The following is a 15,139-nucleotide window of genomic DNA, read 5'->3' on the forward strand; positions in this document are numbered from 1 at the left end:
TAAAAAGGGATAGGGATTTTCGTCAGTACAGAGAAGTGTGCGAGGGATTTTCGTCAGTTTTTTTTTTTTTTTTTTTTTTTTTTTTTTGTGAGAAAGAAGGAACCAAAGGCAACGAGCCCGCAAAACCATTCCTTCTAAGAGAAAAACAAAATGCATAAGAGAGCCGAATTCAAGATCCGATCATTTCGAGATGCCTGAACACATTGCGTTTGAAAGACTGGAGATCATAGCTTGCAGGAAATACAGACAGAGGGAGACAGTTCCAGAGTTGACCTGTTGCATAAATGAAGGACTGGGAGTAACGGTTACCTCTTGTATTAGAGAGTTGGACAGAAAAGGGATGAGAGTTTGCTGCGAGACGGGTGCTACGCGCCCCTCGTAGAGGTGGAGGAATGCATGCAGACAGTTCAGAGGAACAGTGACCATTGAAGTAGCGATAGAAAAGAGATAAAGATGCAACAGTGCGGCGAAGAGACAGAGGTTGAAGGGAGTCAGTAAGAGGAGGAGAGTTAATGAGGCGAAAAGCCTTTGACTCCACCCTATTGAGAAGAGCTGTATGTGGGGAGCCTCCCCACACATGAGCGTTGTACTCCACGCAGGGATGTGCGAGGAATTTTCGTCAGTTTAGAGAAATGTGCAAGGGATTTTCGTCAGTTTAGAGAAATGTGCGAGGGATTTTCGTCAGTTTAGAGAAGTGTGATTTGTGGTAGGTGGGGGCACTCACTTGATGTAGCGCTGCTGTCGGGTGTCTGCCCTTTCCTCTCCATCCTTCTTTCCTTCCATCCTCTTCTGTCTTCCTTTCCTTCATTCTTTCCTTGTCCTTCTGCCTACGGGTGACTTTACACTCCCTCTTCGGTCTTTCTGTCCTTCATTCTTTCCTCTTCCTTCAGCCTGTGGGTGGCTCTGCACTGAGTGACAAGCCAAATGGTTTCCTGTACACCAGGAAACCATTGACTACGCTGGGTGGAAACCATATAACCAGATTGTGGCGCCTGGTGATTTAGTGGGTAATTATTGCTCTCCAATCGGATTGAGCCGGTGAAGGTTTATATCCAAGGGGTGGTTGGGGTTGATTGCTCATGTAATGCCACTCAGGGATGAGTGAGGCTGGTCACTCTGATCTTAAATGTCGGGAACAACTGCCTAGTCCCGGGCTCCTACGCTCCTCATGGGGCAGTGTAGGACTGGATGATGGATGGATGTTTAGAGAAGTGTGCAAGGGATTTTCGTCAGGTTAGAGAAGTGTGCTGTATTAAAATCAACCCTTCTGTCTGACTACACCTGGCCGTCAGCTGAATTGAAAAGGGTTTGGAATCTTGTTCAGGTTAGAAAAAAAAAATGCTCTTCCTTCCCTCAACGTGGACTATAAAAAAAAGGTATAGAATGGGGAGGGTTCATGGAGGCTTTACTGATTGCAAACCCTTCCACTGAGTCTTTTTTGAGCTAAATAAAATCGTCTGGAAGTAGCAGGAAGAAAAATATAAATCAGTGTCGTTGGGATGGGAAGAATGATTGATTAAGATTTATGTGAAGGGAATATGATGATTGCTTTTGATCCATTTGTGATATAGGCTTTCCTTAAGGTGAATATAATTGTGTGGTGGTGTAAAGAAAAAGCACACACACACACACACACACACACACACACACACACACACACACACACACACACACACACACACACACACACACACACACCGCCTCACGCTCCTGCTTATTAAACCCAACTCTTGAAATACACAACATTCCTGCTCTTAATAGCCCCTGTGTTTAAGCGGGCGAGGTGTGTGTGTGTGTGTGTGTGTGTGTGTGTGTGTGTGTGTGTGTGTAAACTGACGAAAGTGCCATGGGAAGGTTACGGAGTATGTATATGTGTAATGATGATGATGATTGTGTGTGTGTGTGTGTGTGTGTGTGTGTGTGTGTGTTTAAGCAATTAGAACTTTAGCGTAGAAGGTTTGTATGTTTTCAGTGTTTATCTTTGCGCCCTTTCTAAGTGGCTTGGAAGGCTTCGTGTCTCCTCTTCTTTAGCGATTTATTTTTGCCCATTAGACCTCAGTAATCGCTCGTATGTTACTTATATAATTTTAATCCCTGCATAATTTACACTGATAATTTACAAGAGGGTAATTAGGTGTAATATGCAGAATAAATCGCTAAGGAAGAGGTGTTAGGAAATCTACATAGCAAGAAAAACAAATGGCCTTTACCTCAACCTCTATAAAATTATAACTTTTTTTCTGACTTTATTCTTGTGGGTTAAGGAAGCTCCCCATCACCTCCTCCTAAGCGATTTATTTTACCTATCACACCTTGCTGTCCTGTTCCGTGTTAGTTTAATCATTCGAAAATCGCCATAATCAGCATAAATGACCTACAAAACCGCATCAGCCAGCCGTATCCAAAAATAAATCGGTAAGGAAGAGGTGTTAGGGAGCATGTTTAACCGACGAGAATGCGAACCCAGGAACTGTACGTCTAAACAAAGAAGTATTTCTGAGATTCACTTTCTTTGAACTTAGATATCTGGAGAGGGTAATCTTTTCACTCTAACTTGGCCTAAAATTGCCGTCTCTCCCTCTTAAATCCCCAGTTGTAACAAGAGATTAGCACTAGATATGATGCTAGTCACGAAGAAGTGTTATGGACGGGGTATAGATCCGTAGTAGCCATGTTCTTATTCTAGCGTTGAGCTGCGTGGGGAAAAAAAAAAAAAAAAAAAAAAAAAAAATACAAAAGGACGAAAATCTGGGCCAAATTTGTGTGAACAGACTAGTAATACGTTAACTGTACGCCTGTAGTTCTTTCACCGTAACTTGGCCCAGATTTTCATTATTTTGTAGCTTATTTTACGTAGCACAGTAATAGAAAAAGACAATACTACAGCCTACATCCTTTCCGTAGCACTTCTTCATGATTAACGCTATATTCTAGTGCTAATCTATTGCTACAACTCAGCATTCAGTATGGAAGGAGGGGAATTTTAGGCCAGGTTAGAGTCAGAGGAGGATAGGCTTCCTGTGGCTTAGTGGGCGTGAGATGGGCTTTCCTCGAGAGACACCGTACAGGGCAGGGTGGCCATCTTGAGGCGTATCAGTGCCTCAAGTGGCTGTACTCTTAACGCCATTAGTACTGAGGAGGAGGGAAGGAGGAGGAGAGGAGGGAGGGAGAAAGTACCGCTCACCGTTCCCAAAGTACTGATATTACCGCTAGATCTGGTTGTTACTTTCTAGCGTTAAAGTTTGAAAGCTAACGGAACTCATTCTAATTTTATTCTAGCCCCTTCCTTACGATGACGCCTTTTTGTAGTTGATTTTTGCTACCTACAGACGATATTATTCCACTGAAAGTCCCTCGCACTGAAAAGGTTAATGCAGAATGTGCCTAAACCCTCAGATAAAAAACTTTCTCCCAATCTAAATCATATCGTCTGAAGTAATACGAATAAAATGAAAAGTATATATTTGTAGCAGCGGTGTTCAGGAGTATGGGTTCTCCGGTAGGGGCAAATTTAAGAGAGAGAGAGAGAGAGAGACTTACCTAGGAGCAAATAGGCGAGTTCCAAAATGAGTGAAAACAGTAAAGAATAAACGGCGCTGCGTGTTTAAATTCCATGATCTCATATTCTTTGTAAAAATTTAGAACCTTCTTTAAACTACATTACAATATTGTGTTGGTCTGGAATGAAAAACGTTACCCTTTTCTGCATTTCTGCTTTATTTCTGACACTGTGATTGACTAAAATATTTGCTGCAGTAATAGGTTAATCAGATTTCTCCTTTAATCAACCGTGAAAGTGATTACTGGAGAACCAACATACTTATCAAAGCGATTATTTGTGTGCTGTTGCTACATCACACTTTACTAAATTCACAGGCAGTTTGTTCCATATAATTGCAGTCCTGTTGAAGAAATGCTGTTTATCATTAGACAGGAAACGTTGGCCTATAATTTTATCACCATTATCTCTTCTATAATTCGACTAGGCTGTTTTGCTTATTGCCATATTATCTTGTCCTGTGAAAATCGGTAATATCATTGGAAACATCAAGGAGATTGGCAAGACGCAATGACTCTTCCGGAATTCTCGTGAGTCTTTGATGGAGTTCATTTTTTTCTGTGACATTAGGGTTTCCAATAATCAGCATACGTTTATAGTAAGCTAACTGGGTGGTAATTTTGTGATTGTGAATTATTATATTTTCTGAATATTATAGTTACATTTGCCGGTGTCTATTCGTGAACGGAGGATATCTGTAATCTAGTGAATGGATTATTATTTTTATTTTATGTGTTTTTCCTTCCTTTGTTTCATCTTCTGTAAAAAAAAAATCTATAATACTGTTGGAAATTTGAGCTGAAGGTATTGATATTCTATACTTTGCCAGTTTTAAAGTGTTTGGGTTATTTTATCTAGTCCAGGTGTTATGTTGATCTTTACTATGTTTATCTCTGTTAGTAGATCTTCCTTACTGATGATAATGTTATAAAAAGGAATTGTACTTGAGAGATAGATAGATAGATAGATAGGTAGGTAAGCATGAGAGAGAGAGAGAGAGAGAGAGAGAGAGAGAGAGAGAGAGAGGTGGGGGAAGAAGGAGGGAAATGAGAGGAGGAAAGGAAGACGATCAGGTAAAACTTTTGCTGTTAAGAGACTCGTAATATGAGGCAGGGAGGCGGTGAGAGAGAGAGAGAGAGAGAGAGAGAGAGAGAGAGAGAGAGAGAAACAGACAGACAGACAGAGAGAAGTGAGTGTGAGTGGGAATGACGTGTCAGAACGGGAACAAGTGAAGAGTTACAAGGAAGCAGAGAAAGTCGAGGCAAAAGAGAGAGAGAGAGAGAGAGGAAAAAAAAAAATAACACTGACAGACACTCCACCTTTGTCCCTGCCACCTCAATTCACCTCCTGTCGCTTCATTGGCTGCAGGGTGTGTGTGTGTGTGTGTGTGTGTGTGTGTGTGTGTGTGTGTGAGAGAGAGAGGGAGAATGGTGCCTACCTCACTCACACGTATTGCCCCCCGTGTGTGTGTGTGTGTGTGTGTGTGTGTGTGTGTGTGTGTGTGTGTGTGTGTGTGTGGCGAAGAGGACGCAAATTTCGTGTTAGTTTTGCTGTCTCCAGACGATTTTGTTTTGGCCTGCCAGAGACCATTCAAACTGGAGGGATTGAATAAAGCCTCCAATAACCTCTTTATTAGTAGAGGCCTTTTGTCAGCTAAATAAAATCGTCTGGTAGTATAAAGAATAAAATACAGAAGTACGTCGTAGGTCTGAAGGGGTTATTTAAGATTTTTTTACAATCAGAAGAAGAAGAAAAAAAAATCAAGTAGGAGATGCCTTTCTGTATGTTCTTGTATTATTATTATTATTATTATGCAGGTAAGGAGACGTCACCATGCTTAACCACTATAATTTATTTGTTCTTACCTTCAGACGATTTCCTTCAGCTTAAAGAAAGATTATTATTAGTGATGTGGCCAGTGAATGACGTATCCAACTTCTCCATTTTGAGGTTTCCTGAGCTGAATAAAATCGACTGTAGATAGTGAGTAAATGGACGAAAATGTTATCGGATTGAAAGGGTTAAGACTGATTGTGGTCACCTTGACATTCTCTCTCTCTCTCTCTCTCTCTCTCTCTCTCTCTCTCTCATTTTCAGTCCCTGGTCCGTATTTATAACCTTTCTTAAGCCTAAGTTGTGTGTAAGATTATTTGTGTATACCATTTTCTTCACTCACATCGCATAAGAGAGAGAGAGAGAGAGAGAGAGAGAGAGAGAGAGAGAGAGAACACGAAAAACAGAATCATGTGTAATAATGTTTAACTATTATGGAGTCATGTTTATCCTTTAATTCGGTTAGGCTCTTTTTTAAATTACTCCTAGTCTCTTGTTTTCCTGTCTCTCCGTCTGCCCGTCTGCCTGTCTGTCTATCGTTCTCATTTCCCGGCTAAGGGGGAGAGTGGGAAGGTCAAAGTTCATAGCGTCAAGTCCTTCTCACTCTACAATCCTGACCTTTATCCCTCGTACAGAGTGACGCCCATCTCACTTCCACCTCTCCTTTTTTTTTTTTTTTTTTTTTTTGTGGTGGAAGCAGGACTTAAAACAGACAATAATATTCATCACGTCCTATTTTCCTTCATCCCACCTTCTCTCCAGCTGTCCCTCCTTCCTTCCATTCCTTCATTCCTTCTTCATATCCTTTTTCCCTCAAATTAACTCTCAGTCTTTTCTCTCCGACTCTACAACCCTTTTCTCTGTCCTCTTCCTCCCAGCATCCTTCTCTCACTTCTTCTGACCCTCTCTCTCTTCGTCCTTACACTTCATTTTCTTCTTTCCTCCCTCCTTTCCCTTCGTCTTCCTCCTTTCTTTCCCTCCATCTTTCCTCCCTCATTTCCCTCCTTCTTTCCTCCCTCCTTTCCCGCCATCTTTCCTCTTTCCCTTCCATTGACCCCCAGTCCTTGCCACAGTGCACTCCATTCCCTTCAGTCCTCCTTTCTTTCCTTCCAGTTTTTCTTCCCTCCCTCCCTTTCCTCCGCATTCCTTTGTTTCTCTCCCTCATTCCATTCCCTCACACTTTTCATAAATCCTTGCTTTTCTTCTTCCACATACTCTACCCTACTCTACCCTTCCCTACCCTACCCTACCCTACCCTACCCTACCCTACCCTACCCTTCCCTTCCCTTCCCTTCCCTTCCCTTCCCTTCCCTACCCTACCCTACTCAGCCCTACCCTACCCTAGCCTACCCTACCCTAGCCTACCCTACCCTTCCCTTCCCTTCCCTTTCCTACCCTACCCAGCCCTACCCTACCCTACCCTACCTTACCCTAACCTAACCTGACCACCAAACACCACAGGGTTAGTGAAAAGTGTATCTAACCCCCCAGTTGGAAGAGTTTATCCTAAGCTGAGTAAAATCGTCTTGAGGTAGCAGGGATAAACAGAAATATTAGTTAGTGTATGAGATTGATTTTATACTTGCCTTGGCTTTATCTTTGCTACACACACACACACACACACACACACACACACACACACACACACACACACACACACACACACACAGCACCGAGCGTAGTGTAAATAATATGTGTGTTAGTTACCTCAGCTCAGTTATCAGCACCAAGAGTAGTGTAAATAGTACGTATCAGTCATTTCCATTAAGTTATCAGCACCGGGCATAATGTAAGTTGTTCATCTGTCAATTATTCCCATTTAGTTATCAGCACCGAGAGTAGTGTAAATATTATTATTGTTTCCGTCATTCAGTTATCGGCACCATGAGTAGTGCAAATAATACGTCTGTAAATATTATTGTTATTTTTTTCTCCATTCAGTTATCGGCACCGAGAGTAGAGTAATAGGACTGCTGCATTTCAGGGGAGATTTAGAAGTTTACAAGAACGAATTATCTGGACTATAATAACCCTTCTATATTTATAAAACATATATTTAATTATTGAAACTTCCTCCCATCCTTCTTCCAGTAGCCTGCCATTATTCACAGTAAACCTTACCCGGGAAATCTTTATGAAACAAAACATTGCCTATGACGTCTTTTATGGCCTAACTTTGCCTCTTCCACCTCATCGTTTTCTCGTTTCAAGCAGCGCCCTGGAACTTCCCATCTTCCATGCAGTCCAGGGTCTAGCTTAAACAAACTGGAGATTATTTCCAAGTCGCAGGTCTGGAATGTGTACGCGGTGGACTGCAGGCTGAAGTTGTCATTCTCTCTTAGTCCACAGTCTATGTTTCGGAGGCTAAAGTTTCCATCCCCTCGCAGTCCACCATCCTCGTTTCGGGGGACAGTGTGGGAGTGGAGGGATGTTTGTATAACCAGACAACGGAGCATCCATCGTGTTTATATCGGTGTCACCACACGAAGGCGTCCCTCTCGAACACTATTTTTTATTTATTTATTTATTTATTTATTTTTAGTCTTTCCATGCGTCCTGTTCCTCCAAGAAAACAAAAATGAAAAGCAGATACGAGAGGAAGAAAATTATTGCAAGTTATATTGATTTTCTGCAGGAACAACAAGGGCAAGAGAGTGCAAAATCTTCCTGTATCTTGTTCTTCCTACAAAAAGATAACTAAATGACGACAGAGAATGGATGATATGTAAGTTGGTGAATCCCTTCCTAGAGTTGTCTCGTAGTGAAGGGGTCAAGCAGCCTTCATTAACCCCAACAGCCCGAGGACGTGATTTTCCTTTTTTTGTCCTTGATGCTTCCAGACGATTATACTCTGCTAAGGAGAGACGTTTCAAATTGGAGGTATTGTAGGTAGGTATAGACTACATTTACTATTCACTACGAGAGGTTTTTCTTATTGGAGGTCAGTAATCTTCTCCACCTCTTAACTTTCTCTTCCCTGTCTTCTCTGTCGTCTTTATAGTCATGCTGCTATCCTTGTCCTCATCTTTTTCCCTCTCCAGTAATTTAGTTGTATTTTTCCATCCTTCATGTTTTCATCTCATCCATCTGTTTACATGCCCCCCTTTCCTTTTCCTTACTTTATTTTTCCCTGCTTTTCCTTACTTTTCCTTTCTTTCCTTACTTTACCTGCTCCTCTTCCTCCTCTTCCTTGTCCTCTTTCGTATTCCCATCTTTTCTCTGTCTTGTTTCTTTAGTTTTTCTCTTTTCTCCTTTACCTCCTCTTCTAATCCTTCCAGTCTAGTTATTCCTTTTTTCCACTAATTCTTTTCTTTCCTCCTCCTCCTCCAGTTTCCACCCTTCTCTTCCCTCGTCTATATTTCCATTCTTGTTACCTCCTTCTCTCCCCAGTATTTCTCCCCCCAAATATTTCTCTCCCTTCCTTATCCCTCCCCTCGATTTCCTCACTCCTCTTCTCTCCTCCTTACCCTATCTTTCTCCCCTCCTCACCCTATCTTCCTCCCCTCCTCACCCTATCTCCCCTCATGCCAATCCTTCTCATGGCACCATCATTCCTCTCTCTCTCTTCCCCCCCTCCCCCCAATTTTTTTCGGGTTGGAGGCTGCTGCAGTGCCAGGTGTGCCGGACGAGGGGGGGGTGAGAGGGAGGGGGAGGGGGAGGGGAAGGGGAAAGAGAGGGGGAGGATGAGAGAGGAAGGGAGAGGGGAGCAGGGGGAGTGGATTAAGGATAAGAGGGGAAAAATGAGGCAAGAAGGAGAGAGAGAGAGAGAGAGAGCTGTGGCAATGAAAGCTTTAATTCCTTTAGTGTGAGAAGGCTGTCTGTGCTGAGGAAAACCGTCTGGAGTAAGCAAGTATATGTAAGTGTGTCATACTGAAGGGGTTGGGGTAAGGGTGAAGGTTAGGGTGAGGGGGAAGTGGATAGAGAGAGAGAGAGAGAGATGGAGATAGAGATATAGATAGATAGATAGGTAGAGAGAGAGAGAGATTGAGACAGAGATAGATAGGTAGATAGACAGACAGATAGTGGTAGAGATAGAGATATAAATAGACTGATAGATAGAGATATAGATGGACTGATAGATAAGTACATATATAGAGATAGATAGAGAGAGAATTGAGATAGAGATAGATAGACAGACATAGAGGTAGAGATAGAGATATAGATGGACTGATAGATAAGTAGATAGAGAGAGAGAGAGATTAAAGGCGCCGGGAAGCAAGAAAAGTGGAGGAAGTGGAGACGAAGGGAATTAAGGGAGGGAGGGAGAGATTAGGAAGGGGGGAGGGACTGAGAGGGAGAGGAAGGACGAGAAGGTTGAGAGGGAGAGGAAAGGGAGAGAAGGAGAGGAAGGGAGTAGGAGTGATAGGGAGGGGAGAGGGAGGAGTAGTGGGATGAGGGGGAGGGTACGGAAGGAATGCAGAGAGAGAGAGAGAGGTGAACATGGTTTGGGCGTGAGAAAGAATGTGTTGAGGGAGGAAGATAACGTGTGAAGTTTTGAGAGAGAGAGAGAAAGTGGAAGAAGGGAAGGAGGGCGACAGAAGAGGAAGAGGGAGGGTAACTGATGAAGAAAGGAGAAAAGGAAAAGGAGAGGAAGAGATAAGGAGTGGAGAGATTGCAGGAGAAGAGAGTGAGAAGGTGAGAGAGTGGAAGGTGAGGAAGTGAGGGCGGTTATAACAACAAACCCACAAGGACGCAGGAAGAAGCCAAATGTAAACAAACCTCTCTAGCGGCAGTATATAACTCGGCCTCTGATTGGTCCAGCCTGCCTACGACGTCACTCCCACGTCATTACTACGTCACTACGGACACCACCACCTTCCCCTAATCCCTTCCCTACGAGAACGATTTTTTACCGAGTGTATGAGCGTGTCGCGTGCTTACTGTATTCTTGTTCTTGTTTTTATGCTTGGAGAACATTTGATTTGTCGCGTCAGTATTGGGTAGGGGGACAGTACGACTTGGGGACATTTGTTTGTGGCCACCCCTTACGGGATTAAAGCGTGTGGCAATTGATAGATAGATAAATAGATAGATAGAAGGTAAGTGAAGGACCATTCCAATTCGAATAAACAGATAGAAAGTGAAAGCTACCTCTAACCTCTCCTGTTCCGATAGATAGATAGATAGATAGATGGATAGGTAGGCTGACAGTAAGTGAGAGCTCTCCAGTTCAGATATATAGATAAACTAGAATGGCACTCAGTAGAGCCCATACCTCCACCAACATGCAGTTCGATTTCATTCAGTCAAGTCTGATCCAGTATGGAGAAAGACTACCCCCCTATAAAAGCATATTTAAATCCGCTAGATCCGGAATTTTTTATGGATCCGCGCCAAACTGTACACATTCGTAGATACCAACATCCTAAATATGCCTGATTTTTAAAATCAAGATCCCCGCAATATTCACTGAAAAATTTACGAAAATGTCGAAAAACGCCCCGTCTCGCACTGTTAAAGAAACTTAAAAAAAAAAAAAAAAAATCCTGGATCCGCACCTTTATACGGATCCGCACCAAAATTTAACGGAGTGTATTCTGGGCCAAGGCCCATTCTTCTACCAAGTTTCGTGGAAATCTGTCCAGTAGTTTTTGTGTAATCTTGCTCACAAACCAACCAACAAACAAATAAACAAACGGACAGGGATGAAAACATAACCTCTTTGGCGGAGGTAATAAACAGACAGTAGGTGAAGGCATTTTCTAACCTCTCCAGTTTAGATTGATAGAGAGACAGATAGATAGACAGACATAGTAGATAGACAGATAAACAGGATAGGATAAATATATAAATAGATAGATTGATATGATAGGTAGATATACTGTATATATAGATAGACAGAGATAGTAAGTGACGGCTACATAGGACCCCTCCAGTTGTGATTCCCTTCTGAGCTTCATAGAATCGTCTGGAGATGGGAGGAGTAAAATGATCAATACGGCATCGGTTTGAAGGGGTTGAAGGAGGATTTCTCTCTCTCTCTCTCTCTCTCTCTCTCTCTCTTGCTCGCTGTCTACTTTTTTGAAGGTTGGGGCCTAGGTCTTTTGGGAGGAGTGTTCGAAATACGAAATTTTGCACGGTGGTAGACCTCCCCTCGTGCCAGGTTTCAGGCTGGGTGAGTCTCCCGGTAGCTCCCGAGTGTTGCACCCCAAATCGTTAGTAATGGCCTTTATTTTTATTATTATTAAAATTATTATTTTTTTTTTAAATCTAGGAAGACGAATTTTTGCACAGTGGTAGAACTTCACCCGCGCCAGGTACTATGCGTGGTGGTGGTGGTTGTGGCGGGGGGGGTGGGGGGCACCTTTGTTAATCTCAGACAAAATCGTTATGCCCGGCCAAAGTTTTTAACCGAAACAATTGAAAATTTGCACACTGACAGATGTTCACCCCAGCCCTGTTTTGGGAAAGGTGGAGCCATGGAAGGTCACCCTCACGGGGAGGGGGCGGCCTCCGAGGGTCCCGGCAAGGCCATTATGCACGACCATGATTTTTAACCAAGGAACACAATATTATGTATATTGGTAGGCGTTGACTCAGGCCATGTGTTAGGCAGAGTGACACCCCCCATGGCCACTCCCCGCCACAGGGGGAACTGCCCCAAAGGGGAGAACGCCATAGTTTTTACGTAGGCACAGGGAATTTTGCTCTGTAGTAGACCTTCACGCGAACCAGTTTGTAGAGGGTCGGACCCCAGGGGTTCGCCCCTGTGCTTCCCCAGTAGAGGGTTGTTTCTTTTCACTAATAATACTGTAGGACTGAGTGCGGCTATTACAGGTGTTCATTGTTTTGTTGCCTAGGATTATTAAAATCGTCTGGGGGTAGCAAAATGACTCTAAAAGGACAGTATTGTACGAGAGAGAGAGAGAGAGAGGAGGGGGAGTGTGTTTGCGAGGGATAAGAGGGTGGAGTGACGAGGTGTGTGTGAGTGACAGGTAGAGTGAGTGGGTGTAAAGAGAGAGAGAGAAGAGAGAGAGAGAGAGAGAGAGGAGTGGGAGGTATTTCCCCGAACTAACATGACCTGATAGTTTCCATAGCAACCGTTGTCCCGGAGTCTGTACACCTGCCTCACCTGTATGTACACTTGTCTCACCTATATGTACACTTGCGTCACCTGTATGTACACTTGTCTCACCTATATGTACACCTGACTCACCTGTATGTACACTTCTCACCTATATGTACACCTGCCTCACCTGTATGTACACCTGCCTCACCTATATGTACACTTACCTCATTTTTATTTATACCTACCTCACCTGTATGTACACTTGCTTCACTTGTACGTTCACCTGATATACCTGTATGTACATCTTGCTAACCTGCACGTACACCTGCCTCCCTTCTCTGTGCACCTGTTTGTACACCTGCCTTACCTGTGTGTACACCTGTAAATCCCTATGTGTACACTTGCCTCACTTATATGGATGAATGTATATACACGTGTATGTGCAACTACATTAACTAACATGCACACCTGTATGTACACCTGTCTCAGCTCTGTGTACACCTGGTTTACCATCTCAACCCCACCCAACACCCTCCACCTGGACCAGACACACCTCAACCCCACCCTACACTTTCATTTCACACCTCCCACCTCAACTCAGCCTCCCACCGCCACACCCATCCCTCCCACCTCTGTCCCACATTTCTCACTTTCATTTCACATCTTCCCCTACACCTCTTCATGTGGTTCCTCATTTCCTTCCCTCACCTCTCTCCCTTCATTCCACACCTGCCACCCTTCACCCTCTCCACCATTCCCCTTACCTCCTCCACTCACATTCATCCCACACATCCCTCCCCCTCCCATCGCAAACCTCCCTCCTCAACCCCACACCTCCCTTTATGACCCCATACCTCTCTCCCCTTCCCCACCTACACCTCTTATTCCCTCCCCACCTACACCCCCTCTCCCTCCCCATTCACATCTTCCACCATCTACCCACCCACACCATCTACTCCCCTGCCTACCCACACTTTCCACCCTCTCCCCACCCACACCCTCCACCCTTCCCCATATCATCCCCTCCTTCCTCCACATACTTTCCTCCCATCCTCACTTTCCTCACTTCCTCTCACACCCTCCATCCTTCCCCGTAATCACCTCCCCTCCCCTCCCCACCCTTACACAATCCCCCTCCCCACCCCTCCCACAATCTCATTAAGTCCATTTTATTCCAAATATCAAAATCACCTTTTAAATAAGTGAGCCCCCCTCCCCCCTCTTTTTTTTTTTTTTTTTGCCGCGGCGTCAATGACCTTTAGCTAGTCATGTCACACAAAAACTAATTCATTCATCCCAGTCACAAGCCAGCCAACCCATATTCAGCTGAGGAGACCCCATCGTATTGTCTCATTGATTTCACCGGACAATGATCAGTGACTCTCTTTTTGCTCGGTTGATGGCCAAGTGTAGTCGGCTTGGAGGATGACTGACTATACCCTCTTTACTCCAACTTGGCCTAAGACTGTCCTCTCTCCATCTTCAATGCTGAGTTGTGGCAGAAGATGAACACTAGAATATAATGCTAGTCACGAGGACGTGCTATGAAAACTATACAGAGCCGGAGTTTTGACGTATTCTGCCACTAAGCTCTGTGAAATAAACTGCAATGGGCCGAAAATCTGGACCAAGTTAAGGTAAAAAGAGTATAGTAACCAAGGAAAGTCACCCCAGCCTCATAACAAACAGTATTCTTAGCCAGAAGTGTTTGGGAAGTTACTCAGTTGAATAAACAATGTGAAAATGAGCACTAACTTAGGAGAGCACTTGGATGAAAGAGTATTTTTTTTTTCAGAACAGTTAAAATTTTCGTCTCGCATCATTCCCTAAATTTGTGGAACGTACAAACTGATTTTTAAGCATACCATCTTAATATTCATCAAATTACAGTGAATAACAACTAAATATTCATGTTATAGGAGTTGCCCAGTTCCCTCAGATGAAGACAAAGCGAGTGTATTTAAGGGATCAGAGTCTCAATTAACCCTTTGACTCCGGTGACTTTTTCTGTTCTTTGCTTGCTGCCTCCAGACGATTTCATTCAGCCTAGGGGAGCACTCTAGTGGAATTGAGGAAAATGAGCACTATATCTAACTTCTAACTGGAAATAATCTCTCCTAGGGTAAACAAATTCTCAACTCTGGTAGCATTTAATAACGTGGTATAGCCAAATTCTTCTGTTGGAATTAGAGGACGTGTTGATATTTATGTTTTTTTTTTTTTTGTTCCAGACTGATGGTGGTACTGCGAGGCGTTGTACCATACGTCTGTGTTCAGGTATGTGCTGTGCCCTATTAAAATTTGAGACAGGTACAGTAGCATGGATGATAGCCCTGTGATTGTGTTTATACGATAGCCCTGTGATGGTGTTTATAGATAACGATAGCCCTGTGATTGTGTTTATACGATGACCCTGTGATAGTGTTTATAGATAACGATAGCCCTGTGATTGTGTTTATAGATAACGATAGCCCTGTGATTGTGTTTATACGATAGCCCTGTGATAGTGTTTATACGATAGCCCTGTGATATATAGTGTTTATACGATAGCCCTGTGATATATAGTGTTTATACGATAGCCCTGTGATATATAGTGTTTATACGATAGCCCTGTGATATATAGTGTTTATACGATAGCCCTGTGATATATAGTGTTTATACGATAGCCCTGTGATATATAGTGTTTATACGATAGCCCTGTGATATATAGTGTTTATACGATAGCCCTGTGATATATA

At 43.3% G+C, this 15,139-nt stretch overlaps 1 protein-coding gene across 2 annotated transcripts in view; it reads left to right on the forward strand.

The window, feature by feature from the left end:
- sif (guanine nucleotide exchange factor still life) overlaps positions 1-15,139 on the forward strand; it is a 945,217-nt gene that overhangs the window by 127,694 nt on the left and 802,384 nt on the right. For both annotated transcript variants that reach the window (XM_080278922.1, XM_080278921.1), the window contains exon 2: positions 14,633-14,678. The gene's annotated coding sequence lies outside the window, so the exon portion shown is untranslated. The remainder of the gene's footprint in view (positions 1-14,632; positions 14,679-15,139) is intronic.

Source organism: Coenobita brevimanus, chromosome 76, assembly GCF_032717465.1.
Source record: "Coenobita brevimanus isolate Jiangsu-jjx chromosome 76, ASM3271746v2, whole genome shotgun sequence".
Taxonomy (NCBI): Eukaryota; Metazoa; Arthropoda; class Malacostraca; order Decapoda; family Coenobitidae; genus Coenobita; species Coenobita brevimanus.